The sequence below is a fragment of the Protomyctophum bolini genome (genome assembly GCF_963924005.1).
Source record: "Protomyctophum bolini genome assembly, chromosome: 3".
Classification (NCBI taxonomy): Eukaryota; Metazoa; Chordata; class Actinopteri; order Myctophiformes; family Myctophidae; genus Protomyctophum; species Protomyctophum bolini.
Genome location: NC_137864.1, coordinates 90,448 through 105,890, shown reverse-complemented (window position 1 = coordinate 105,890; position 15,443 = coordinate 90,448). Strand labels below are relative to the sequence as shown.

Here is a 15,443-nt window from a genome sequence, read left to right as displayed (position 1 = left end):
AATAATCCTGTCAATCATATCTTTCAATGTTGTGAATGTAATCATTACAGCAGTGCCTAAGTGTTGAGTATCTTCATTATATGGTAATCCATCAGGCCTTCTAGAGTGTGGGTCAAAGAAACCAAATTTTCCTGATCTGTTCCTGAACACAGCAATTACTAAACCAGTCATTACCAGCAATGCATAGTTCACCTCTGTTAACAAACAGCTAAGTCCTGCTTCTAGATCTAGGTACTCTTCTGCATAATTAGATGGAGGATCTCCGAATGAACCGTACTGGGAAAGATCATGATGCTTTGTTACATGGTAGTCATGGTCGCGGGCAGACACTTTGTCCGGTAGTTCATCTGTAGCTAGATGAGTATAATCAATTTTTTTCTTTGTTTTAGGTAACTGTCCCCCTTCGTGAGCTTGTAGATCGGCTGTTTTTTTTACTTTTGCATCTAACTGACACTTGACCTTTGTGTACATGCTGTCGCCCTTTTGCAATACAAGGTCCAGGTTTGCTGCTGTAATGTGTTCTTCCTCATGAAGGAATGCCAGAAATGTTAGAGAACTACAGGCACACTGCTTATTCCTGGAAAATACATCGTATTTAGTGCTGTTTTGACTATGGGATGCTTTAACTCTCGTCTCGTCAGATTGGCCTTTGTGTTGAATATGAGATGTCCCCGACAGATGTCCAACTTCACTGTGACTAACATGTTTTACAGCATCAGTGTAGTACATTGGTTTCACATCATTGCAGCTGTGGGGAACATGCATTTGTTGACCTGGTGTCACATCGTCAGATAATTTCAACTTGGACCAGTGTTGTTTTTTAGCTTGACTTTTTTTCCCTTTCCTCGGCATGGTAACGTTTGGTTCTTGTAGGCTATTTGTCACACTGGTAAACCTTAAATATTGCGTATAAGTTTGTGCTTTGCAATGTTTTTATGGTAACTTAATAGGGACTACGATATTCACAAATATCTTCAGAGAATGTAGTGATTGATACAGTAGGCTACAGTTCACTAGCAACTTGTTCTATAGACACCCAGAAAATTATGAAACAATTGTAATATAGGACCAGACGTCAACTGTAGTTTCACAGAATTCTAGGTAATATACCAGATGTGAGCTACTGAAAACCACAATGCAATCTCAATCACTGAGGGACATTCACTATAGTACCAAACAGAAGCAAGTGATTTGTCACACGTCCACTTGTATTATCTCACTTTCTAAACAATGTAGGCTACAACAGTATTAATAAGCAGTTTAGTTTAAAGAACTGTTCAAAAGAGGAAATGTGGTCAAGTTTGCAATTAATTTAAAAAAACGGGCTGCATTTAATGCAATACAGGCAATGTTAGACTAAACGATTAGTGCACCAAACAAATACCAGTCATTCATTAAATCAGTGTATCTATAAGGCAGTATAGACAGTTAATATAGATATGAACACTACCTTTGTAGATTTAGTATTTGATCAAAGATTAAACTAAATGTATAGGAATGTGGAAATGACCGTTTTGTTTTGAACCAATGAAATGTTTCTCAAATGTTAGCACAAGCAACAAACCTTCAAGTAGTGCTGATTAAATATTCAGTGATAGCTTAACAATATAGTGATGATTAGGAAAATTATCTTGGTAATGTATACACTTAATATAGCAGTTGGGCTACTTCAGTTGATGGACCGCTGTTCAATAGAGTGATCACAGACAGGTCCACTTGTCAGAGCTGCAAATAGTTTAACTATCAAACAGAATTCTAAACAAGCCTATTGAACTACCATACATTTATTTTTACTCAAGTATATTTTACTATACAATGTATAAAGAAGCTGAACAATAAAGAGAGGTTGGCCTTGCTAGGAGTATATACTGTACTAATGTTAAGAGTATTTCTAAACAGTTTGTGAAATGTGTTTGCTTTGATGATCCTGGTCCAGTACGCAGTCCGGTCCTGGTTCAGTATGTAGAGTGCAGACACCAAGCTGATCGAGTTGAGGCTGCGTTCGGATCCAGATAGTGGATAGCCAGAAACAAATAATTTCAAAAATGAATGTATACGGAATGTAAAAACTATCACTCAGGAATGTGGAAATGGTGTTTAGGTGGATGGATGTTTAACCAAAACAAAAGGTGAATAAACAAAGATGGCTCAAAGGTGTGGCAATACAAATGTCTCAAAAAGCTGTATCCAAGGTTTCAAGGTTTCATATCAGGGTTGCATCAAAAGTTGTATCAAGTTTCATATCAGGGTTGCATCAAGTTGCGTTTCAGGGTTGCATCAAAACTTGTATCAAGTTGCGTTTCAGGGGTTGCTTAAGGGAGCAGAGCAAGATCTCTCAGAGTTGCTCCCAACTCTGAGACTTCTCTGAGCGAGATAGAGAAAAGGTAGAGACAAAAGACAGAGAGGCAGCAGGGAGATAGAAGGGTTTGGGGTGTTGGATTAAGAGAAAAACTGTATCCAAGGTTTCATATCAGGGTTGTATCAGGTTTCATATCAGGGTTGCATCAAAACGTGTATCAAGTTGCGTATAAGGGGTTGCTTAAGGGAGCAGAGCAAGATCTCTCAGAGTTGCTCCCAACTCTGAGACTTCTCTGGGCGAGATAGAGAAAAGGTAGAGACAAAAGACAGAGAGGCAGCAGGGAGATAGAAGGGTTTGGGGTGTTGGATTAAGAGAAAAACAGGATCCACTGGAACCCAGGGTTCACTGCGCAAGGTTTACCTGAAAGAAAGAATATTCATAGTCACATTTATACAAGTATATCAGTAACATAAATGCATAATGTTGCTGTCGGGAAGAAACCTTGTGTTGTTTGCTAAAGCAACTAACTCCACCTCTCATGGAATATATAAAGTTACAACACAAACTTTGCTAGCATAAACAGTTTACAAAATCTCATTGCTTATACATCTTTCTTTGAGATTTACAATAAAAAAAATCAGATCTTTTGAAAATCATGAGATTGGAGCAGAATCTTCCCCACAGGATTAATAAGCCTTATGTAGTCAGTTACTGTACTGTATAGAATATGCAATTGCTAATTACATCAACCATAGTATTCAATATTTAAAGTATAATGTGTGTTCCATCGTACAACAGTAGTGTGTGCTGCAAATAGCAGTTCTACAAGGTCAGAATGTGGCCATTTGGTCAAAGGGTCCCTAACCAAAACATCTGCCCCTCCACCATAAACATAAGTATGTTTTTAAGCTATAAAGCTACAAATTCACAAGTCACGTTGTGAGCTTGTCGGTCTGCTATTTTTGCTAATCATACAGGGCTTAAAGGCCTATTCATAGTGTGGATTTTCGGTGGCGAGGTGACCACCGGAGCTGAAATAGCGTGGAGCGGTGGCGAGTAAAAACAGAGAGTAGGGCTGAGGCGGTGGCCGTGGTATGCTCTTCACCGCGGCTCAGTGACGTCATGTTGTAGTTCGGTGGTCACCTCACCACTGAAAGTCCATACTAGGAATAACGCCTAAGTGGTTACTATGTGTCAAAATTGTGTGTGTGTGTGTGTGTGTGTGTGTGTGTGTGTGACATCACTTCTTGCACCTATATTCAACTTGAATACAAATATTGTGTAAAAACATCATCAGTGTTGATAACTAATACTTACTCAAGTGTAGGTCAACAGCAACCAGCTAAGTCTGCAGAATGAAAAGGAGAAAATCAGCAATTACTTAATTGTTCAAAGAATATTTTTCTTTTGTGTTGTTAACCCATTGAGATCTGGCACCAGATCAGTGGTTCTCAAACCATTTCATGTCAAGGACCCCGAGAATTATCTGTATTTTGCCACAGACCCCATCTGAAAATATGTTGTAGCAGGGACCCCCCCAGAAGCAAAGATTTGAGTTAAAGAAAACAAGCTACAAGCTCGTAGCGCAGCACTCAGAGCATGTAGATCTGCCATTTTTCAGGTAAAGTTTATAGTCATGGTTAAAAGCTATAGGGTGTACAAAGAGGCTCTACGCACACCAAAGTCCTTGTGGCGGTGCCGACGCACGGGAGAAAACTGTATAGGAGATCTTGAATGAACAAGAAGGTGGCCGCACACACCAATAGCCAGAGTACCAATATTTATTCGGACAGCAGGTAAGACAAATATCCAACGTTTCGGCGGTTAAGCCTTCATCAGGGAAAAAAAAAAGCTATAGGGTGACAGAGATGTGTCCTCAGGTCTAAATGGGTTAATCATTTCCTGGTAAAGGAGTAAAGTTCAATGCACACTGCTGCATATTTCTAACTAAATGGCTTACATTGTAACAGCTTGCATTGAATCAATCTGCTCCAATTTAAACACTTCACACAGTTTCAACCTATCGTTCAATTGGCCATCACTAACACATTGCTATCCTCTGCGACAAAGTGGGTAGGCAGGAATGGTGTCATCTTATGAGTATTAGTGATGACCACTTAAAGCTAGGTTGACAGTTATTAAAGTAATTTAAGGCAGTGGTTCTCAAAGTGGGGTCTGGGTTGCGGAAACCCCCAGGGTTCCTTGAGGGGGTTCCCAGCAAAATAAAAATGTAAGCACTTCAACAGACTTTGGCCATTTGAAAATGGCAAATGAGCATGCAGGTCTGTTTAAAAAGAAAATTGTGTTCCTGGCACATATTTTCATACTTTTTTTGGGGCCCTTGAAATAAAAAGGTTTGAAAATCACTGACTTTTTTTTATATATATCTTTTATCCCACGATTTTGTAACCCATTTTTCACCCCTGTGTCAATCATCTAATGTGATCCTGGGCTCTACACACCCTCCGCCAACCTGGGGAGAGCAACGGACTTAACTCATGCTTCCTTCATGCTTTAGTGTCCAAGTTGCTCCTTTACACCTGACAGGGGGGAGTTTCCCTGGTTGGACGTAGCACGTGGAAGGAACACGTTATTCCAACCAGTTCCTTTCCCCTCCATCAGGCGCCCCGGCTGGCCAGGGGGAGGCAGTTTAGAGACCAGGATTACTGCATGTTTTTGTGAGGGTACCTACCCTAGGGGACACGGGGAGAACATGCAAACTCCACACAGAAAGGCCCTTTCGCCAACCCCGCCTCGGGTATGGGCACTGATGACGTGGAGGAGGAAACACGCCGCCAGCACCCACAGCGCCCCGAGCGGGAATCGAACCCAGGACCTTCTAGCTGTGAGGCGACAGCACTACCAACTGTGCCTCCGTGCCCCCACTGACCTTATTACTTAATATCCTAAAATACTAAAACGTCAACCACATTAAATCAGTAAGGCGCTGATTTCACATTTACATTAAATATGGTTTGTATTCAATCCACTGGGAGAAAAAAGTATTGCATGATGCATGTGAATAAAACCTGTAAACCTCAGTAGATTTGTGATATCAGCTGGTAAATAACATAATGGTAATAATAATGGTAAATTGAATGTCACCCATTCACATCCCACATTGTGAGCTTGTAGATATATTTTCAGTGATTGACGATGCATACATCTGGGTTAAATCGTGAGGATTGTACAGTACGCAATGGCATTCCAATACAGTTTAGCGTTCAATGATTCTCAACCTTTTTAACTTCATGGAACCCCCAGTTTGATATGCATTATGCCACAGAGCCCCATTTGATCCAAATTAATCTATATCTCTGGGATCCCAATCTTCACTGTAAAATGCTGTGTCAATGTATCGCCCTGTGTGAAGTGTGGAAGAGAATGCAAATCGCACATAGGTCTATTCACCCATACCCGACACTTCACCAAAAGCAGAAAACCATAGACAAAAGGTCTTCCGGCTCGGGGCCATCTGGATCTCGAGGGAAGGCAATATGGAGGCAACGGGAGGCGATATTGGCAAGCTTTCCCCGAGATTCCAGTGATGTTTGGTAGGCCATTCATTACCCATTTATCTGCAAATATTAGGCTGATACAGTTAATACTTACTCAGAAGGTAGGGTGGTGTCGTTTGATCTGCAGATTGAAGGAGATAGAGGAAATGATTCAGTTTGTAGTTGCTATACATGCAGAATTAGTATTTATTCATTTCCATTATTTTCTTTTTTAACCCATTGTGGCGGGAACTTTTGGTGTTGGCATTATGTTATGCTTTAGCTATTGAAAAATAGCAGATCTACAAGCTCATAGTGCGCCACCGAGTGGCGCGCTACGAGCTTGTAGGTCTGCTATTATTGAAAAACCACTGACCTAGAAACATTTTTCAGAAAACTGTCAGGATGTAGAAGACATTTTTTTAATCTGATGTCAGGTCAAAATTGGTTAATAATAATTTGAAGATCTTCAAAAACCGTAGGTACGTAGGCATTTTTAATTCAACAGTATAGAATACACTGTCTGATAACAAATAAAAGGCTAAACTTAAATGACCAAATCAGCAACATTTTCTGTGTGTTGCAAGCTTGTAGATCTGCTATTTTTACAATACTAATAATAACATTAGGCAGCAGGGGGGCCACAGCGTTCTACAGGGAGGGAGGAATAATGTGATGTTGGGTCACCAATTCACGTTTCAAGTTTTCACAATCTCCTACTGCACCTGCTGCATATTTGAAACACCTCATCAACACTCAAGTGACGTTAGATTTGTCTGTGAGCAGACAGTGGTAACCGTGCATCCCATGGAGAGTAGATTGACATTCAAGGGACCCTAAGGTACCGACCTCCCAAGTACAGAACAGGTAACCGAACTGGAAAATAAACTACACAACATGCCCATTTATCTATACTTACTCAGATGTAGGCAGGATAGTAATTTCATCTGCAAAATGAAGGAGATCAAAATAAGCAATTAATCAGTTGTTTATTTCCAATATAAAAAACACTGTTGCAAGTAAAAAGTCTATATTGCTATAGTACCAAAGTAAAAAGTACTCAATTGTTTAAAATTAGCCAATCTACAAGCTCACAACTCACCGTGATGCAAAGGAGGGGGGGGGGGGAGAGAGAGAGACAGAGTTTAGATAAAACCATGACATACAAGGTGCTATGACAAATGTACAAGATGTCATGGTCCCCAAATTGACACTAATTGACCCCCAGTTGAAAAGATACAGGGACCCTGGACCATAAGAACACGTTTAATTTCAAGGACCCCCAGTTGACATGCATATTAAGTATTAACCCATTCTGACCGGGAACCCGTTTTGGTGTCAGCATCATGTTATGCTTTAGCTATTGAAAAATAGCAGATCTACAAGCTCATAGCGCGCCACCGAGTGGCGCGCTACAAGCTTGTAGGTCTGCTATTTTTTGAAAAATCAAAGAACGACTGACATTTTTTTGAATCTGATCTCAGGTCAGAATGGTTTAATCAGACCAGTGTGTGTCCAGTGGAAACCTCGTATGAATCTGATCTCAGGTCAGAATGGGTTAACTACATTTAATGTCATTTCTATCTCTGGGACCCCCAATTCATATAAAAGGATTGTAAGACTCATAGTTACAGACCCATAAGGGTCCATTTGGTTCCTAACTATCATTTAGCTGGGGACCCCCTTCAACTCAAGGACCTCTAGGGCAGTGATACTCAACCTCAGGCCTGCGGGCCACATCAGGCCCGCGGGCCACATCAGGCCCGCGGGACCATTATGACTGGCCCACCAATGAAAATCTAAAAAAAAGAAAAAAAAATCTGGAAAATGAAATAAAAATAAATAAATCTGAATGAAGTTATCTTTAATTACATTATTATAAGTAATACTATTAGAGTTGTAATATTACTCGAACGAAATAGACAGAAATAGACAGAATTCTATTTTATTTGAATGATGAAACCCAGCTGCCATTAATAGTTCTTCACTTATAGCTATCTATTTTCAGGTAGATTGTTTTATTTTACTCAGTCAGCCATATCACTACTCATTTTTTTTCATGAAAAAGGTCATAGCTGGGTAATCTATTTTCAGGCAAATTGTGTTTATTGTATTTTATTTTACTCAGCCATAACAATTTATTTTCTGTTAACCAACTTGCTGGCTGGCAGGCAGGCAGACAGCTACTCATAGACAGGCAGACAGACAGCTACTCATGGAGAATTGGACAGGCAGGCAGGCAGACAGCTACTCATAGACAGGCAGACAGACAGCTACTCATGGACAATTGGACAGGCAGGAAGGCAGACAGCTACTCATGGACAATTGGACAGGCAGGAAGGCAGACAGCTACTCATAGACAGACAGACAGCTACTCATGGACAATTGGGCAGGCAGGCAGACAGCTACTCATAGACAGACAGACAGCTACTCATGGACAATTGGACAGGCAGGAAGGCAGACAGCTACTCATAGACAGGCAGACAGACAGCTACTCATTAACAATTAGGCAGGCAGGCAGACAGCTACTCATAGACAGGCAGACAGACAGCTACTCATGGACAATTAGGCAGGCAGGCAGACAGCTACTCAGACAGGCAGACAGACAGCTACTCATGGAGAATTGGACAGGCAGGCAGGCAGACAGCTACTCATAGACAGGCAGACAGACAGCTACTCATGGAGAATTGGACAGGCAGACAGCTACTCATAGACAGGCAGACAGACAGCTACTCATGGACAATTGGACAGGCAGGAAGGCAGACAGCTACTCATAGACAGACAGACAGCTACTCATGGACAATTGGGCAGGCAGGCAGACAGCTACTCATAGACAGGCAGACAGACAGCTACTCATGGACAATTAGGCAGGCAGGCAGACAGCAACTCATAGACAGGCAGACAGACAGCTACTCATGGACAATTAGGCAGGCAGCTACTCAGACAGGCAGACAGACAGCTACTCATGGACAATTGGACAGGCAGGCAGGCAGACAGCTACTCATTGACAGACAGACAAATAACTACTCATGGACAGACAGACAGACAGGCAGGCAGGCAAAGAGATACTCATGTTATGTTATTATAACAGCTACTTATGTTATGTGCAATAATTTGTGCAGTTATGGAAACAGCTCTTTGTGTTTATGCAAGAAAATGTAACACATTTATTTATTTACATATTGTGTGCATGCACAATGTACTTTGATACATTTTGCGAAAATAAAGCAATTGAAAGAGAGAAGTTATCAAGTATCATTAATGTCGTAATTTTATCTACTGGCCCCTGGCCCCTTGCCATTTTTGTAATGTGGCCCACAGGTAAATCTATTTGAGTATCCCTGCTCTAGGGGTCCACGGACCCCACTTTGGGAACCACTGCTATAGCTTTTCTGTGCACATGTGTCACGTGACATCACATCATTAATGACTGTCGTACTGGGAGGAAAAAAAACACTGCTAGCAAAAGGCTACTGTGTTAGCTATTAGTTAATGACATGAAAACTACTTCACAGATTAAAACCCGTTTAATACAATTAATTTATAGACATGTATGACTCAACGTCATAACAGTCAGCAACACGCAGTGTTTGTGTGTTCCTCTTATGACGGCGGGGAGCTAATTAGCCTGGTAGCTAATTGTTAGCAAAATAAACTCAAAATAAATAGCATGACAAATGAGAGCAAAAACGGACCTAAAACAACGGGACAAAGACAAGTAATGGTTTCGGGTCTGTTGTTTAACAAAGTAATGAACTGGGACAAACGCAATGTGTTCATTTAGGTGTTAAATTAATATAATATGTACTGTACACAACAGAGCTGGGACGTTACTTACCAGTGGCAGTTTTCCAAACAGGAAGTGGTGTGGTGTTGCAGTAAAAGCGGTCCGCATGTGCTTGCAAAACGTTCCGTCTCTGACATTTGCATGAAGACATGACAAATTGACTTATTGTTATTATTTGATAACCCAGCACTTACTACTGTAGGCTACTGTAGGCTACTACTACTAATAATAATAATAATAATTATTATTATTATAATTATAATTATAATTTACATTAAGGTCCTTTATTTTCAATTCATATCAGAACATTTGTACAAATATACAATTATATGAAAAAATCACACTTGTGCGCCGATTTTTGGGGGTAGTCCGTCCCTTGTGTCATTGGACAGTAAAATAAGCAATATGTTCTCATGAGTCTGAAACTAAAACTGACTGATGGCAGATTAAAAGATAATTCATTATGATAGTGGAATTATCATTACTTGTCAAATGTTCGTCTTGAACCATTGGCCCCCCACATAAGCCCTTATTGCCCCCCACACAAGCCCTAATTGGCCCTAACACAAGCTTGTATTGGCCCCCCACATCACATGCCCCCTTAGTTATGTGGCCAAAAAAAAAGAAAAACCCCACCCCCATCTGCACGTGCCTGTGACACAGAGACTCACGCACGCACGCACGCACACACACACACACACACACACACACACACACACACACACACACACACACACACACAGCCACACACACACACACACACACACACACACACACACACACACACACACACACACACACACACACAGCCACGCCAGACTTTCCGGTCCATGCCCAGTTCCTGCTTACTCATGCATGTGTCCCTAGCGATGACATCAGGCCAGCTAGGGAACGACAGTTTTCTGCTGCTTTGAGGCAGGATTCCAGAGAAGAAGGGAATATATAACGTCATTGTCAGCTATTATAGGCTGTTAGCTGATAATAGCCTATATATTACAGTTGATGAAAGATGAAAAAATCACACTTAGTGTGAAGTGAGAGGCGCTCTTATCATCACACATCATCACATTCCGTGCCAAGCCCATTATCACAAATTTTGCGGTACACATTCCCTACTCAGCCAATCAAATAATCGCTATGGGGTACACACAAACACACTAACCTGGGCATAGGAGGGGCTATCGTCCCTCAAAATGGGAAGAAATGTGGAGGCCTACAGTGTGGAAAAATTGGCTTTTTTAGCAGGGCCAGTTTTAAATAGCAGCCCACTGTAACTGCTCTAAGTGCTCTTTGAGAGCGGTTATGAAGGAGTCTATTTCTTTATTGGTACAGTGTTCCACAAAAATGTAATGGCTTAATTGCTTAAGCCCCGCCCCTCTGTATTCCTATTGGCTGGCCTTTACACAGCTATAACTTTTGTTTGCAGCATGCTACAGACTTGAAACTTGCTCCATGGACTTAGACCACCAATAGGAGCATGCTGCAATTGGTTAATTACTTAAGCCCAGCCCTCTGTCTTCCTATTGGCTGGCCTTTACACAGCTATATCTTTTGTTTGCAGCATGCTACAGTCTTGAAACTTGCTCCATGGACTTAGACCACCAATAGGAGCACGCTATCATTGCTTAATTGCTTAAGCCCCGCCCCTCTGTCTTCCTATTGGCTGGCCTTTACACAGCTCTAACTTTCGTTCACAACATGCTACAGCCTTAAACTTTGGTACATGGACGTAGACCATCAAGAGGAACAAGCTTTAATGGCTTAATTGCTTAAGCCCCGCCCCTCTGTCTTCCTATTGGCTGGCTTTTACACAGCTATATCTTTTGTTTGTAGCATGCTACAGTCTTGAAACTTGTTCCATGGACTTAGACCACCAATAGGAGCACGCTGTAATTGCTTAAGCCCCACCCCTCTGTCTTCCTATTGCCTGGCATTTACACAGCTATAACTTAAAAAATAAAACTTAAAAATAAAAAACTTAAACTTTTTTTTTAACTTAAAAAGAAAAACTTTTTTTTTAAGATTATTTATTTTTTTACATTTAAATTTGTTATAATAAAAACACAAAGAAAAATCAATAATCATTGTGTTTATGCTTTTAAAGATAGGCCTATATGCTATTTGACCCTTTTTTAAATGTAAAAGTATGCTTTTTAATACAATTTCTGCTCATTCATGCTTTCATATCCATTGATGTATTTTTTCTTTTTACCTTTTCCTAATTAATCAAGAATACATTGTAAAGCATTATTCATACATTACAAATCATTAGTAGACAGTAATACTTTACTTACTTTATTCTGCCACTTTTTGGGCATCATACTACTTCCACATACTTTATTCCACTTTATGCAGTTATTCATGCTTAAACTATAGTTTTTACAAATGTTCATACTTTTTTTAACTTTTACTTCAGCTTTAATGCATTTTCTACTTTTGTTTACAATATGCTACAGTCCAGAAAGTTTGATTATGGATTTAGACCACCAATGGGAACACTATTACTCCGGTCCCCGAGTTTCAAACTTGACACGGCAAAAACTTTATACATTGCAATTTATGCGAGCCCACGCAGTTTCTACAGGAACTGCCTTTCTAGTTCTTTATGGTGTCGTCCATGGTTAACAGTTTTGTATCCAGTTGTGCTTGAAATGTACTGCAATTCTCCAATCCTTTAATAAATACTTCAATCAAAACTGCAGACATGTCAGTGACAACTTGACAACCAGTGTTGGCCTAATATATTGTACTTTATGTTCCCCAGTAACTAGTAGTGTAACTTTACTTATTACAATTGCCTAAACAGCAATATCACTTATCCAAGTAATGCTGCATTACTGCATCTTCTCTACATGGTTTGTATATGGCCAGTTTGGCCACCCGTCCATCCAGCTGCGTAGGAGCCCAGTGTGTCTTATCACATAGTAGTATTTACTATATAATCATAATATAATCATTTGAGTGCCCTCAAGGTCGTTGATACAAGCTGCTTTCACTGGTATGTTGCTCAAAAGATCAGTCAGTCTTGTGTGCCTACTCAGAACATCTGGAAATGTGAGTGGTCTAGTTCCTCTTTGAAGGGCATGGTAGTCTAGTATCCACAGAAGAATACAAAATGACTTGGTCTTTTGCTGTGACTATGACAATGTCTAGCGATGTCTTCTTTGTGTCACAACTGAGATCTATAATGTAATTGATCTTGATACCATATTACTTGTATATACTCAACACTGGTGACTGACAACAATGAATTATATAAGAGGACTTCTGCTTTTAGCATTGAAACATTATTCCATTATTGATACAGCACCTTCACCTTACCAATAAGGCAACCAAAAGGCTGTGACGGTCTTATGCTTGGTGACCACCATGTATATAAAGCTGCTTGTAGTATATAAAATTGCACAACTTGCATATAAGAAATTCTAAATAGACTGCATATGTAGGAAACTATTCTGAAGTAAATGGCAGGTCAATTATAAATAGGCAAAGAAGGAAATTGTAATAAACAATTTATTGAAAAAATAAAACAATAAATGAAAAAAATTAAATTAAATGTTTCTGAATCCCTCGGCTGGCTCCCAGGTGTCGTCCCATTCCTTTCCACTGTAAAACATCCATGAATGCACACAACTGTTAAAATAATTTCTTATAGTTGTACCACAAGATTATTTATAGAAGCACATTTGAAAACTTCCAAAGCTGAACAAAACCCTGAGATCTTACCATGATGTGCAAGGGTGCCAGACTATGAGAGCCATCTCCTCTCCAGTCTACAGACGGCCCCACAAACAGACAAAAATAAGTATTAGCCAGTTCAGCAGCCACTGGTAAATCCAGTACTATTCGACACAGTCAAATGAAACAGCTTACCTCTGTTTTCTTTGTCTCTCTTATGTGGTCCCATTTAAAAATCTTTGTTTTGGCACAAAGTTTGCAGCCTAAAAAGATGCAAAAATGGAAAACAGAAGGAGAAAAAAAAGAATAAGATTTAGACAAAGACAAGGGTTTGATATCCTCCAGGTGAGTTTTATCTCATGAAACAAGATAAAGCAAATTATAGTCAGTTAGCAATCCATTGTTTTTCATGATCCCTTGAAATAAAAGGGATTCTGGAAAGCTCGATCTGAGCTATGCAATCTTTTTCATAGTTCATAGTTCTTTGAATGTGTCCATGCACACCAAAAGATAACTCACAACTCACTCGAGTTGAAGAGCAAGGTGCATGTCTTTCAGTTTCCAGATCCTAATTTTTGGGATACGTGTATTTCCATTTGTGTTCATAATCATTTTCAGGGTGTACCGGTAGTCCAAACTATTGTTAATGAAAAAAATAATGTTGCCCAACCCTGTCATGTATTGAAGTGCCTGTAAAGTACAGCCTTTACATGTCTGTTTACTGTATAATTTAACAGCAGGCACAAAACAGACGAAAACATGCAGCTGAAAATAACAATGAGAATAAGGCTAGGTACACACTGCAAGTCCGCATGTAGTCATTCGGTATGCAGTTCATACACTTGATTGAAATCGGCTGTCAAATCGTTGTGGCCGATCAGCCGATAAGGGATCACACCGCAAAATATTTCACTAGGACTATGATTAATCTCCAACATGTTTATCGCAGTCTGAATGGCTTAACAGGATAAATTATGTCAGCTGCCAGGTTTATTCTTAACTTTTAAAGCTCTTCTTTTTCCTCTGCTGCTGTCCAGAGGAAGTGGGTCTAATATTAAACCACAATTATAACAGATAACCTTAATTTAAGGTGCTTGTCAGTCAAATGTAAGCGTTGTTCATAGTCTGATTTATCTGTGACGCAGTGAAGAGCAAACCACCGCTCTCTCCAGCCCTTCTGTTTTTACTCACCACCGCTTCACATTATTACAGCTCCGGTGGTCACCTCACCACCGGAGCTGTGGCGACCTCACCACCGAAAATCCAGACTATGAATAGGCCTTTAGAATTCATTTCAAAGCTTACATTTTCCACTTTTAAAGCTGGTCTCGCACCCAACTAACCTCATAATTCAAGTATGTGCCAGTCTTAACCTGATGTCTTAGGCGCCTGTCACACCTTTCAGACAAGCGTCTTATCAATGTTTTATGGTTTCATCTGTCTTGTCTTTTTTCGCATCAATTGACCACAATGCTTTGTGGAATCTGGGCGGTGCGTGGGCGGTGCGAGGACATGCGGAAACATCCACGTGTTGCCTGTTGTTGTCCTTACGCTGTTAGCTGCGGAACACAGTAGCTAGTAGCTAGCGTTGGTTGTGTCAACGTGTTGCGTCTCCACTTTATCAGTACCACTACCACAGTAGGTGCCAAGTCTGGCACTGATTCCGTGTGTATGTATATAGCCTCCAGGTACGCAGACTAAGCATGGCATCATTGTGGAAAATTAATATTTTCTGTTAACAACGACTCCATTATTTTTAATAAAGCGCATCCATTTTACCACAACACACGACTTGCTGCATTTCAGGCTGTTAGCCATGGGGCGCCTGGGCGCACGGCTCTCTCCTATCTGCAGTCAGACCGTTCAGCGTTACTTCAGGAGAGGAGACGACAGATTGCAGTGGACACCTCGATGTTAATGTTATTAAAAAAAATGAGAGAAAAAAAAGGGGGGGAATCATAACATTTCATGCCCAAAATGATTGTTTGGGAGCAGTAGCATTATATATATATATAAGTCATGGCTACGACTCTTTCATAATCTCCAGTCCAATGCGCACTGCCCATGCGAACTGAAAACATGTTCATTCATATTAACAGTTTTATTTTATTTTAACAACCAAATCATATGATTTTGAATCATATGAATCATATGAATCAAAATTTCTGCTGAGACAGTATTT

At 40.2% G+C, this 15,443-nt stretch overlaps 1 long non-coding RNA gene across 2 annotated transcripts; it reads right to left on the bottom strand.

Moving 5' to 3' along the window:
- Nucleotides 1–1,307: 1,307 nt before the first annotated feature.
- Nucleotides 1,308–9,647, bottom strand: LOC308312620. Of its 2 annotated transcripts, none has more exons than XR_013963786.1 (3): nt 9,635–9,647; nt 3,617–3,641; nt 1,308–2,719 (listed from the first exon to the last, which is right to left on the bottom strand). It is a non-coding gene; the product is annotated as an uncharacterized lncRNA (long non-coding RNA). The 2 variants fall into 2 exon arrangements; XR_013963787.1 differs by lacking the exon at nt 9,635–9,647 and adding an exon at nt 5,912–5,934 and having other exon boundaries at nt 3,617–3,647.
- Between the last annotated feature and the right edge of the window lie 5,796 nt (nt 9,648–15,443).